The following is an 11,035-nucleotide window of genomic DNA, read 5'->3' as shown; positions in this document are numbered from 1 at the left end:
AGCACTTGGGCATTGGGATCATGGGTGGATTAATGTGTGCAGATGTAGTTTCTGATCATTTGGATTCCATTTTGTCTGTTAGATCCATCATGATATGTGGGTGAACTGAAGATTTGTTTGGAATTTATTGTGCAAGGGAGTTAGGTGTTGTCTGCATATTTTGTCAAGGTTGTTTTCGGATTCTGATTCATTGCGGATCTGGTTATTGGTATCTCCTAGGTCTGGGTTGATAAACAATGCGTACACAGTGACAAATATAGAGCGCATGCACTGGCTATATTCCACTAGGGAATGCAGCTCTTTGTTTAAACAGTATAAAAGTTGGATCTTACAAGGGGACACCTTGCATAGGAGCATAATTAGTGTTTTCCCAACCGAGTCTCTGACTGCTGTCGCTGACAGGACGTCCCAGCTGATGGGTTGTTGTCAGATAATGTCTGCTTTATTGGTGATGTAGGTTCTTAATGCTTTGTATATAGATAATTGCAAAAGAAGGACATATTTGACTGATTACTATTGCCTTAATAAAATATACCAAAAGAATATATATATTACAATTCTCAAACTGGTGTGTGTAGTCTCTCTTTAAACAGTATCCGAACCCAAAGTAAAACACAGCTGTCATGTGTCAGTTGTGCTCCTGTCCCAACCATCTCCATATGAATATTCTCCTTTAATATTGTCCCACTTTATTTTTCTACAATGTCTGCGTGACGATGTTTCTGCTCAAAAGTAAAACTCTATAATCCAACATGAAGTAGTCCAGGTACTGTCATTGTAATAGCTATGTTTTCTGTCTATGAGGAATGCCCTATTCTGGGTGGAAGTGTCCAGTGTTGATGGTTTATTGTTTTTGGTGAATCATTTTTCATTTTCCTCAAAATATTTCTCTTGGATAAATGAAAATAGTTACAGCACCTGTAATGTAATGACAACCTGGAAGTGACCTAGATTCAGACATTCTGTTATGAAGTTCCGTCTCAAACAATTATTACATACATGTTGCTAAATCCTGGAACTTCCCATATAATTTCTGTTCCATCAGGTTACCCCGCCTATGTAGCATAACTTGTTATAAGAGCTACTGAGAAGACACGGGCATTCCCTCTGTACTCAGACTTAGGATGGATTGATCTCTATATGACGGAAAACAAGACATTACAGGTTATATCTATGTTCTCATTTTATGGTTTAACCCTCCTCTTATGTTAGGGTCAGAACCGACCCGTTTTCAGGTTTTGAATGTCTATAAGTATCACATAAATTTGTTTATTGCATCAAGATTTTTTTACTTTGTCAGGAACCTCTATTTAAACAATGTAATAGAAAAAGAATCCTTTTCGCTAAATTATAAAATACTGTGGTGAAAATTAAGACGTTTATGGTGTTAGTGTCAATTCTGACCCAGTTATAATTGTCACGACTGTGACTGATCCAGACAGGTCTGGGAGGAGAAGGTCACAGCGACTTGCTACTCGCGATAGCTTGTGAGTTTGCTCCGTGGTTCAGGGTATGTCATCTGGGTTTTGCCTTGTGAACCTTTTTGTCCTGACTGGGAGTTTGTAAGCATCCTTCTCAGATGAGTCCTGTCTGCCACTCCCAGCTACTATATTAGTTTCACTTTCACTTGCAGTCATTGCCAGATATAGTCCTTACTTCCAGTTCTATTCTGACCTTTGAAGGAGATCGTTTGATGGTGTTGCTGTGGAGCTCTTGTCCGGCGTGGACTGTCGTGATTGCGATCGCCTTCTCTGCTCGTGACTGGATAAGTCTATCTCTGTTATAGTTTGTTTGTTGCTGTCTTCCCCTGCTGTTCTCCTAGACATGAGTGATGGTGACTAGTGCTCCCATCGGCCTTTCCCCACTCTAGGCTTTAGGGTGACTGAGGGTTTAGGCATCCTGCTCGCCGCACGGGTTCACACCCCGTCTAGGGTATCAGGGCAGACAGGTGCCAGCTTAGGGTTAGTCAGGGGTGGCCATTCTATTTCCCATCCGTAGATAAGGGTCCCCCTTCCCCTCCGTCTGGTGCGACACGACTGCTGCTGGGGTAGCGGTCGTGACAATAATATAGGATTATAGGACACTAATAAGTGCCAAAACTGAAATCCTAAACACTCTCTCTGCTTAGTAACACTGACGGCCAATCACCTGTCAAACCTGTGAGCTGTAGTTAGGGAGAGGCCGATCTCTTTGCCTGCTTGTCTGCTTCTCTAAATAAAGTAAATATTCTATTGAGGTTTATTTTACCATTTTTTTAATTTGAAAATGAGAGGTATGCTATCAAAAGAAAGGTCTAAGGGGTCACACCAAAAATATTAAAACCAATCTTTTCAAGGATAAAGAAGCCTGACAAGGTAACCAAGAGGTAAGAAACAAATTGGATGATAAATAATTGTTCAGAGGGTATTTTATGGCTGATTTAAGACACGGGTCAAAACCGACCCGTTAACATCATGGATAGTAACAGAAAGCTAACATAAGAGGAGGGCTATAGTATTTATTCATTTTAAAACTTTTTGGGGGAAATCTCTATATACAAAAATAATGTTTTAACTCTCATGTTATTCATAATTTAGCCAGGGAAATGTTGGGGTTAGGCTGGGGTCAACAAAAGGTTTAATGAGCGTAGGACCTTTCTTATCATCCAGACATTAATAGTGGCAGAAAATGCCATTTGTTATGGCACAACTTAAAGGGGTTGTCGGGGTTTAGAGCTGAACCCGGACATACCCATATTTTCACACAGGCAGCCCCTATCTCATGCTCCGATGCCGTCCCTTGCCCTGCGCTAGATCGCGCAGGGCAAGGGCTCTTTTGTTTACAATAACACACTCCCGGGCGGAGGCTTCTGCCCAACAGTGTGTTCGGTGATGCCACCAGCTCAGATGGGCCTGCTTTAGCGCTGCCCTAGCCGTTTTACTGGCTAGGGCAGCGTTGAAGCCCGCCCATCAGTGCTGTGACGTCACCGGGCTCCCTGGCAGCCCCATGCAGAGCCCGGTTCGTCACCAGAACTCCTGAAAATGCCTTTGCCCTGTGCAATTTAGCGCAGGGCAAAGGAGAGCATTGAAGCATGAACTGCTCCGATGCTTAAGTCAGGGGGGCTGCCTAGGTAAAAATGGAGGTATGTCCGGGTTCAGCTCTGAACCTGGACAACCCCTTTAATTGTTGCATATGTTGGAAAAGTTTAAGAAAATTGGTGTAAAGACACAAACAAATTTCCTCTTCATACATACTAAAAAGCAATTGGATCTATTCATGCATCAGTTTTTGGTTAATGGGACATAGTAACAGAGTAACATAGTTTATAAGGCCAAAAAAAGACATCTGTCCATCCAGTTCGGCCTGTTATCCTGCAAGTTGATCTATAGGAAGGCAAAAAAAAACTGTGAAATAGAAGCCAATTTTACCCACTTAGAGCTCTTTCACACTTGTGTTGTCCGGATCCGTCGTGCACTCCATTTGCCGGAGGTGCCCGCCGGATCCGTAACAACGCAAGTGAACTGAAAGCATTTGAAGACGGATCCGTCTTCAAAATGCGTTCAGTGTTAATATGGCACCCAGGACGCTATTAAAGTCCTGGCTGCCATAGTAGTAGTGGGGAGCGGGGGAGCAGTATACTTACCGTCCGTGCGGCTCCCGGGGCGCTCCAGAATGACATCAGAGCGCCCCATGCGCATGGATGACGTGATCCATGCGATCACGTCATCCATGCGCGTGGGGCGCCCTGACGTCACTCTGAAGCGCCCTGGGAGCCGCGCGGACGGTAAGTATACTGCTCCCCCGCTCCCCACTACACTTTACCATGGCAAACAGGACTTTAGTGTCCTGGGAGCCATGGTAACCATTCAGAAAAAGCTAAACATCGGATCCGGTAATGCGCCGAAACGACGTTTAGCTTAAGGCCGGATCCGGATTAATGCCTTTCAATGGGCATTAATTCCGGGTCCGGCCTTGCGGCAAGTGTTCAGGATTTTTGACCGGAACTGTTCCGGAACTGAAGACATCCTGATGCATCCTGAACGGATTTCTCTCCATTCAGAATGCATGGGGATAATCCTGATCAGGATTCTTCCGGCATAGAGCCCCGACGACGGAACTCTACGCCGGAAAAGAACAACGCAAGTGTGAAAGAGCCCTTAGGGGAAAAAAATTCCTTCCTGACTCCAATCAGGCAATCAGAATAACTCCCTGGATCAACGACCCCTCTCTAGTAGCTATAGCCTGTAATATTATTATACTCCAGAAATACATCCAGACCCCTCTTGAACTCTTTTAGTGAACTCACCACCTCCTCAGGCAGAGAGTTTCATAGTCTCACTGCTCTTACAGTAAAGAATCCTCTTCTATGTTTGTGTACAAACCCTCTTTCCTCCAGACGCAGAGGATGTCCCCTTGTCGCAGATGATGGGAGAGATCTCTGTACTGACCCCTGATATATTTACACATAGTTATTAGATCTCCCCTCAGTCGTCCTTTTTCTAGATTGAATCTTTCAGGGTACTGTAGTCCCCCCATTCCAGTTATTACTTTAGTTGCCCTCCTCTGAACCCTCTCCAGCTCTGCTATGTCTGCCTTGTTCATAGGAACCCAGAACAGTGCACAGTACTCCATGTGTGGTCTGACTAGTGATTTGTAAAGTGGCAGGACTATGTTCTCATCATGTGCAATGGGCATCTTATGCCCCTTTTGATGCAACTTATTATCTTATTGGCCTTGGCAGCAGCTGCCTGACACTGGTTTCTACAGCTTAATTTGCTGTTCGCTAAAATTCCTAGGCCCTTTTCCATGTCAGTGTTAGGCCTCATGCACACGGACGTTTTTTTTCATGGTCCGCAAAAACGGGGTCTGTAGGTCCGTGATCCGTGACCGTTTTTTCGTCCGTGGGTCTTCCTTGATTTTTGGAGGATCCACGGACATGAAAAAAAAGTCGTTTTGGTGTCCGCCTGGCCGTGCGGAGCCAAACGGATCCGTCCTGAATTACATTGCAAGTCAATGGGGACGGATCCGTTTGACGTTGACACAATATGGTGCCATTTCAAACGGATCCGTCCCCATTGACTTTCAATGTAAAGTCTGGAGTCCCTTTTATACCATCGGATCTGAGTTTTCTCCAATCCGATGGTATATTTTAACTTGAAGCGTCCCCATCACCATGGGAACGCCTCTATGTTAGAATATACTGTCGGATATGAGTTAGATCGTGAAACCTCATTTCCGACTGTATATTCTAACACAGAGGCGTTCCCATGGTGATGGGGACGCTTCTAGTTAGAATATACTACAAACTGTTTACATGACTGCCCCCTGCTGCCTAGCAGCATCCGATCTCTTACAGGGGGCCGTGATCAGCACAATTAACCCCTCAGGTGCCGCACCTGAAGGGGTTAATTGTACTATCATATCCCCCTGTAAGAGATCAGGGCTGCCAGGCAGCAGGGGGCAGACCCCCCCCCTCCCCAGTTTGAATATCATTGGTGGCCAGTGCGGCCCCCCCCCCCCTTCCTCCCTCTATTGTAATAATTTGTTGGTGGCACAGTGTGCGCCCCCCCCTTCCTCCCTCTATTGTAATAAATCGTTGGTGGCACAGTGTGCGCCCCCCCCTTCCTCCCTCTATTGTAATAAATCGTTGGTGGCACAGTGTGCGTTCCCCCCTTCCTCCCTCTATTGTAATAAATCGTTGGTGGCACAGTGTGCGCCCCCCATCGGCCCCCCCTCCCTCTATAGCATTAACAACATTGGTGGCCAGTGTGCGGCCTCCCATTGCTCCCCCCCCCCGATCATTGGTGGCAGCGGGTTACTAGCAATAGTACAATAGTAAAAGATTCATACTTACCTGGGAGCTGCGATGTCTGTGTCCGGCCGGGAGCTCCTCCTACTGGTAAGTGACAGTTCATTTAGCAATGCGCCGCACAGACCCTTCACTTACCAGTAGGTGGAGCTCCCGGCCGGACACGAACATCGCAGCAGCCAGGAGCAGGTAAGTATGAATCTTCTACTATTGTACTATTGCTAAGTAACCATGGCAACCAGGACTGTAGTAGCGTCCTGGTTGCCATGGTTACCGATCGGAGCCCCAGCGATTAAACTGGGACTCCGATCGGAACTCCGCTGCCACCAATGATGGGAGGGGGGGGAGATGGGAGGCCGCACACTGGCCACCAATGTTGTTAATGCTATAGAGGGAGGGGGGGCCGATGGGGGGCGCACACTGTGCCACCAACGAATTATTACAATAGAGGGAGGGGGGGGGGCGCACACTGTGCCACCAACGAATTATTACAATAGAGGGAGGGGGGGGGGCCGCACTGGCCACCAACCTATTATTACAATAGAGGGGGGGGGGGCCGCACTGGCCACCAATGATATTCAAACTGGGGAGGGGGGGAAGGTCTGCCCCCTGCTGCCTGGCAGCCCTGATCTCTTACAGGGGGATATGAGCAGGGGGCAGTCTTGTACACAGTTTGTAGTGTATTCTAACTAGAAGCGTCCCCATCACCATGGGAACGCTTCTGTGTTAGAATATACTGTCGGATCTGAGTTTTCACGAAGTGAAAACTTAGATCTGAAAAAGCTTTTATGCAGACGGATCTTTGGATCCGTCTGTATTAAAGTAACCTACGGCCACGGATCACGGACACGGATGCCAATCTTGTGTGCATACGTGTTCTTTCACGGACCCATTGACTTGAATGGGTCCGTGAACCGTTGTCCGTCAAAAAAATAGGACAGGTCATATTTTTTTGACGGACAGGATACACGGATCACGGTCTCGGCTGCAAAACGGTGCATTTTCCGATTTTTCCACGGACCCATTGAAAGTCAATGGATCCGCGAAAAATAAACGGAACACGGCACAACGGCCACGGATGCACACAACGGTCGTGTGCATGAGGCCTTACCCAGCATTTTACCATTTAGTATGTACGGGTGACTTGCATTATTCCTTCCCATGTGCATAACCTTATATTTGTCAGTGTTAAACCTTATCTGCCACTTCTCTGCCCAAGCCTCCAATCTATCCTGATCCCTCTGTAGCAGTATACTGTCCTCTTCCATGTTAATTACTTTACACAGTTTAGTGTAGGGCTGCAGTAAACGATTATTTTAGAAATTGAGTATTCTATCGATTATTTTTACGATTAATCGAGTATTCTAATAAGAAAAAATAAATTAATAGACTGTTTTCCTTTATAAAAACTCATAAGACCCCCTGCCATCAGTCCCCAACACCCTTCGTTCCCCCCTGTGCGATCATCCCAAGTGCATCAGTTCCCCCCAGTGCCATCAGCTTCCCCCCCATTCTATCAGCTCCGCTACCCCAGAGCCTTCAGCTCTCCCGACTTAGTGCCATCAGCTCCACTCCCCCAGTGCCTTCAGCTCTCCCGGCTCAGTGCCATCAGCTCCACTCCCCCAGTGCCTTCAGCTCTCCCTACTCAGTGCCATAAGCTCCACTCCCCCTTGTGCCATCGTCTCTCCCACCTTGTGCCATCATCTCCCCCCCTTGTGTCATAGTCTCTGCCACTGGCACTATTGATGAGGGCACTGTCTTGCACTATTGATGAGGGCACTGTGACTGGCGCTATTGATGAGGGCACTGTGGCTGGCACTACTGATGAGGGCACTTTATCTGGCGCTATTGATGAGGGCACTGTTTATGGTGCTATTGATGAGAACACTGTGCCTGGCGCTATTGATGAGTGCACTGTGGCTGGTGCTATTGATGAGGGCACTGTCGCTGGCGCTATTAATGAGGGCACTGTGGCTGGCACTATTGATGAGGGCACTGTGGCTGGCACTATTGATGAGGGTACTATGTCTGGCACTATTGATGGGGGCACTGTTGCTGGCACTATTGATGACGGCACTGTGGCTGGCACTATTAATGAGGGTACTGTGTCTGGCACTATTGATGGGGGCACTGTGGCTGGCACTATTGATGAGGTTACTGTGGGGGCACTGTTCCTGGTGGCCATTTGACTGGAACTATTCATGGTGATTCTCTGTTTGGAGCCATTCATGGGAGCACTCTGGTTGGCACTATACAAAAGGGTGCTCTAGCTGCCATCATATATGGTGACACAAACTGGCACTAGTCATAAAAGCACTCTCACATGCTTTTTAATATTGGGGGCAGCCTGGCTGGCACTATTTATGGGCACCTTTACTTCCTTTCTTGTTTTATCCTGGGATCTCGAGGACACGCCCCCTGCAAGCTGGAGCTGCAGCTTCCACACAGAGCTTCTGTCCCAGCACCCAGAGCTGTGTCTGTCCATGCAGCCCTCCCTTCTTCTGACACCCGGAGTGCACAGCGTCATTGGTTGCTATGACGCTGTACACTCCGGGCCAGCCTTAGTCGTGCCCCCACCCCCTCGCTGTCACCAACTCACATTTCCAGCAGGGGAGCCGCCTACACTCCATCGTTTTGCGCTGCTCTGGGCCTGACGTCATACAGCTCGTCAGGTCACGGCGTGTGTACGTCAGGAGGTCAGTGCAGCGCGGCACCATGGACGTGCCGTGGATCATCTGGAGGCCCCCTGCTGGAAAAGGTGGGTATTGCGGGCCAGCGGCAGACCACGGAGCAGGGGTAATAGCAAGCTCTTCACTCCCGCTTCGTGGTCACGTGAAACAAACGAATCCTCGATGCAAAAAATTTGCATCGAGGATTTTTTGTGTCGAATTACTCGATTTAATCAAGTACTCGTTGCAGCCCTAGTTTAGTGTCATCTGCAAAAATGTATATTTTATGTGCAAGCCTTCTACAAGATCATTAATAAATATATTGAAGAGAATAGGGCCCAATACTGACCCCTGAGGTACTCCACTAGTGACAGTGACCCAATCTGAGTGTGTTTGCTATCACTGAGCCAGTTACTTACCCACATACAGACATTTTCTCCCAGTCCAAGCATTCTCATTTTATATACTAACCTTTCATGCGGTACACATGGAATTGTGAGCTCTGCTCAGGGCCAAGTGGAACAAGCACATTAAGCTGACCAAACCAGCTGAAGATGGGTAAAAACTCAAGAGACAGATCCAGAGACACCCCTGGACCACTTAAAACTGGACCCAGCCAGGGAGAAATGGACAAATTCGTCCACAAACAAACTGTACTGGCCGGAAGGCATGGAGCTAAGATGGCGGTCAGTAGTATTAACACCCAAGCGGCTGGTTACAGATATGGAGGGACTCTAATCGCCTTGTCTTCACTCAGAGACTCACTCAACTTCTCTTGAATTATTATTAAAACTCAGGGACTCACCTGGAAATGGACTCTGAAGATTTAGAGATAAGTAGAGGTTTAACTACATACTAACTAAAAAAAAAAAAAATGTTATATTGTGTAGGACAAAGTAATATAAGCATTTATATCAAGGCCAGGACCCCCACATGTGTACCCATTTTTTATATACTTGCTCGTTTACCACACTACGGACTCTGGTTTTGGTCCTCCCTTCCCCCCCCCCCCCCCCTCATCTAACAGGGGCATCGCATAGATGCTGCTCCTGGGAGATACATCGCGATTTGTATGGATTTTCTCACAAGCTTTGAAAAGTACCTGCTTTATAAGGGCTACAGTTTGTTTGTTACCCCACATTCCCTACCCCATTCCCCTTACTACTTCCTCCTCTCCTTCGGGAAAAAAGCAGAGGACCTAGATGTTGATGAAATAATTGACTATGGCTGACATAAAAATAGGTATTTTTAGCGTTAGGGGGTTGAATGCACCACCTAAGAGAACACAGATCTGCCAATTTCTTAAAAAACAAAAGGTGAATATTACTCTCCTACAAGAAACCCACTTTAGACAAGGATATATTCTACACTTATCTCATATGGTATTTAACCAATGGTTTCACAGCACCTCTTCATCAGGGGCTTCCAGGGGAGTGTCAATAACGATACACAAAAATACACCTTTGGTGGTGCAGTCGACTCATCATCGAGCAGATGATGAGGGACGTTATTTGTTTATAAAAGCGATATTGGGAACACAAAAAATAACAGTGGAAAACATGTATGCTCCCAACATATCTCAAGCTGATTGGATTAAAAATACACTGTCCATATTTCAAACATTCGCTGAGTGAGTGATAATTATGGGAGGAGATATAAATGTGGCTCTAGACCCCACGATAGATACATCGGGAGGTACCTCATCGGTATCTCAAATAGCTTTACGAAAAATTAAAACACAACTTGCTAACACAGGGCTTGTAGATGTCTGGAGAGCATTACACTCAACAACTAAGGAGTACACCTTTTACTCGGTAGCTCATACATCCTACCAAAGGTTGGACTACTTATTTGTCCCCCCACATTTACTTTCCAGGTGCTCCCGGACATCTATAGGCAATATACTGCTATCAGACCATGCCCCGGTGTTTGTGGAGATTAGAGTGGCTTCCCTTTTCAAAACTAACTTTACATGTAGACTAGACAAAACTTTGCTAAGTAATCAAGAAAATGTGAAAGCAATTCAAAAACATATAGAAGAATACTTCCTCCCCCAATCCCATTACCTTGCCCCTGGTCTCTATCTGCACTATCTTCCATCCTATAACATAATTATCCTCCCCCCAGTCCCTAGTTTAACCACCTCCGGACCGCCGAACGCAGCGACGCGTCCTGGAGGTGGTTGATTCATTCCTCCTGGACGCGCCTGCGCGTCCTCTCGCGAGACGCGAGATTTCCTGTGAACGCGCGCACACAGGCGCGCGCGTTCACAGGATCGGAAGGTAAGCGAGTGGATGTCCAGCCTGCCAGCGGCGATCGTTCGCTGGCAGGCTGGAGATGTGATTTTTTTTAACCCCTAACAGGTATATTAGACGCTGTTATGATAACAGCATCTAATATACCTGCTACCTGGTCCTCTGGTGGTCCCTTTTGTTTGGATCGACCACCAGAGGACACAGGTAGCTCAGTAAAGTAGCACCAAACACCACTACACTACACTACACCCCCCCTGTCACTTATTAACCCCTTATGAACCACTGATCACCCCTGATCACCCCATATAGACTCCCTGAACACC

The 11,035-nt window shown here is 46.9% G+C and overlaps 1 protein-coding gene across 3 annotated transcripts in view; it reads left to right on the top strand.

The window, feature by feature from the left end:
* The first annotated feature begins 1,084 nt into the window (after positions 1–1,084).
* The window catches only part of LOC121001861 (mas-related G-protein coupled receptor member H-like), a 62,753-nt gene continuing 52,802 nt past the window's right edge, over positions 1,085–11,035 (top strand). Inside the window, exon 1 of one of the 3 annotated variants that reach the window (XM_040433082.1) lies at positions 1,085–1,164. The gene's annotated coding sequence lies outside the window, so the exon portion shown is untranslated. The remainder of the gene's footprint in view (positions 1,165–11,035) is intronic. The other 2 variants (XM_040433080.1, XM_040433081.1) reach the window with 2 other exon arrangements.

The sequence above is a fragment of the Bufo bufo genome, chromosome 5 (genome assembly GCF_905171765.1).
Source record: "Bufo bufo chromosome 5, aBufBuf1.1, whole genome shotgun sequence".
NCBI lineage: Eukaryota > Metazoa > Chordata > Amphibia > Anura > Bufonidae > Bufo > Bufo bufo.
This window is presented reverse-complemented; position numbering and strand designations above follow the sequence as displayed.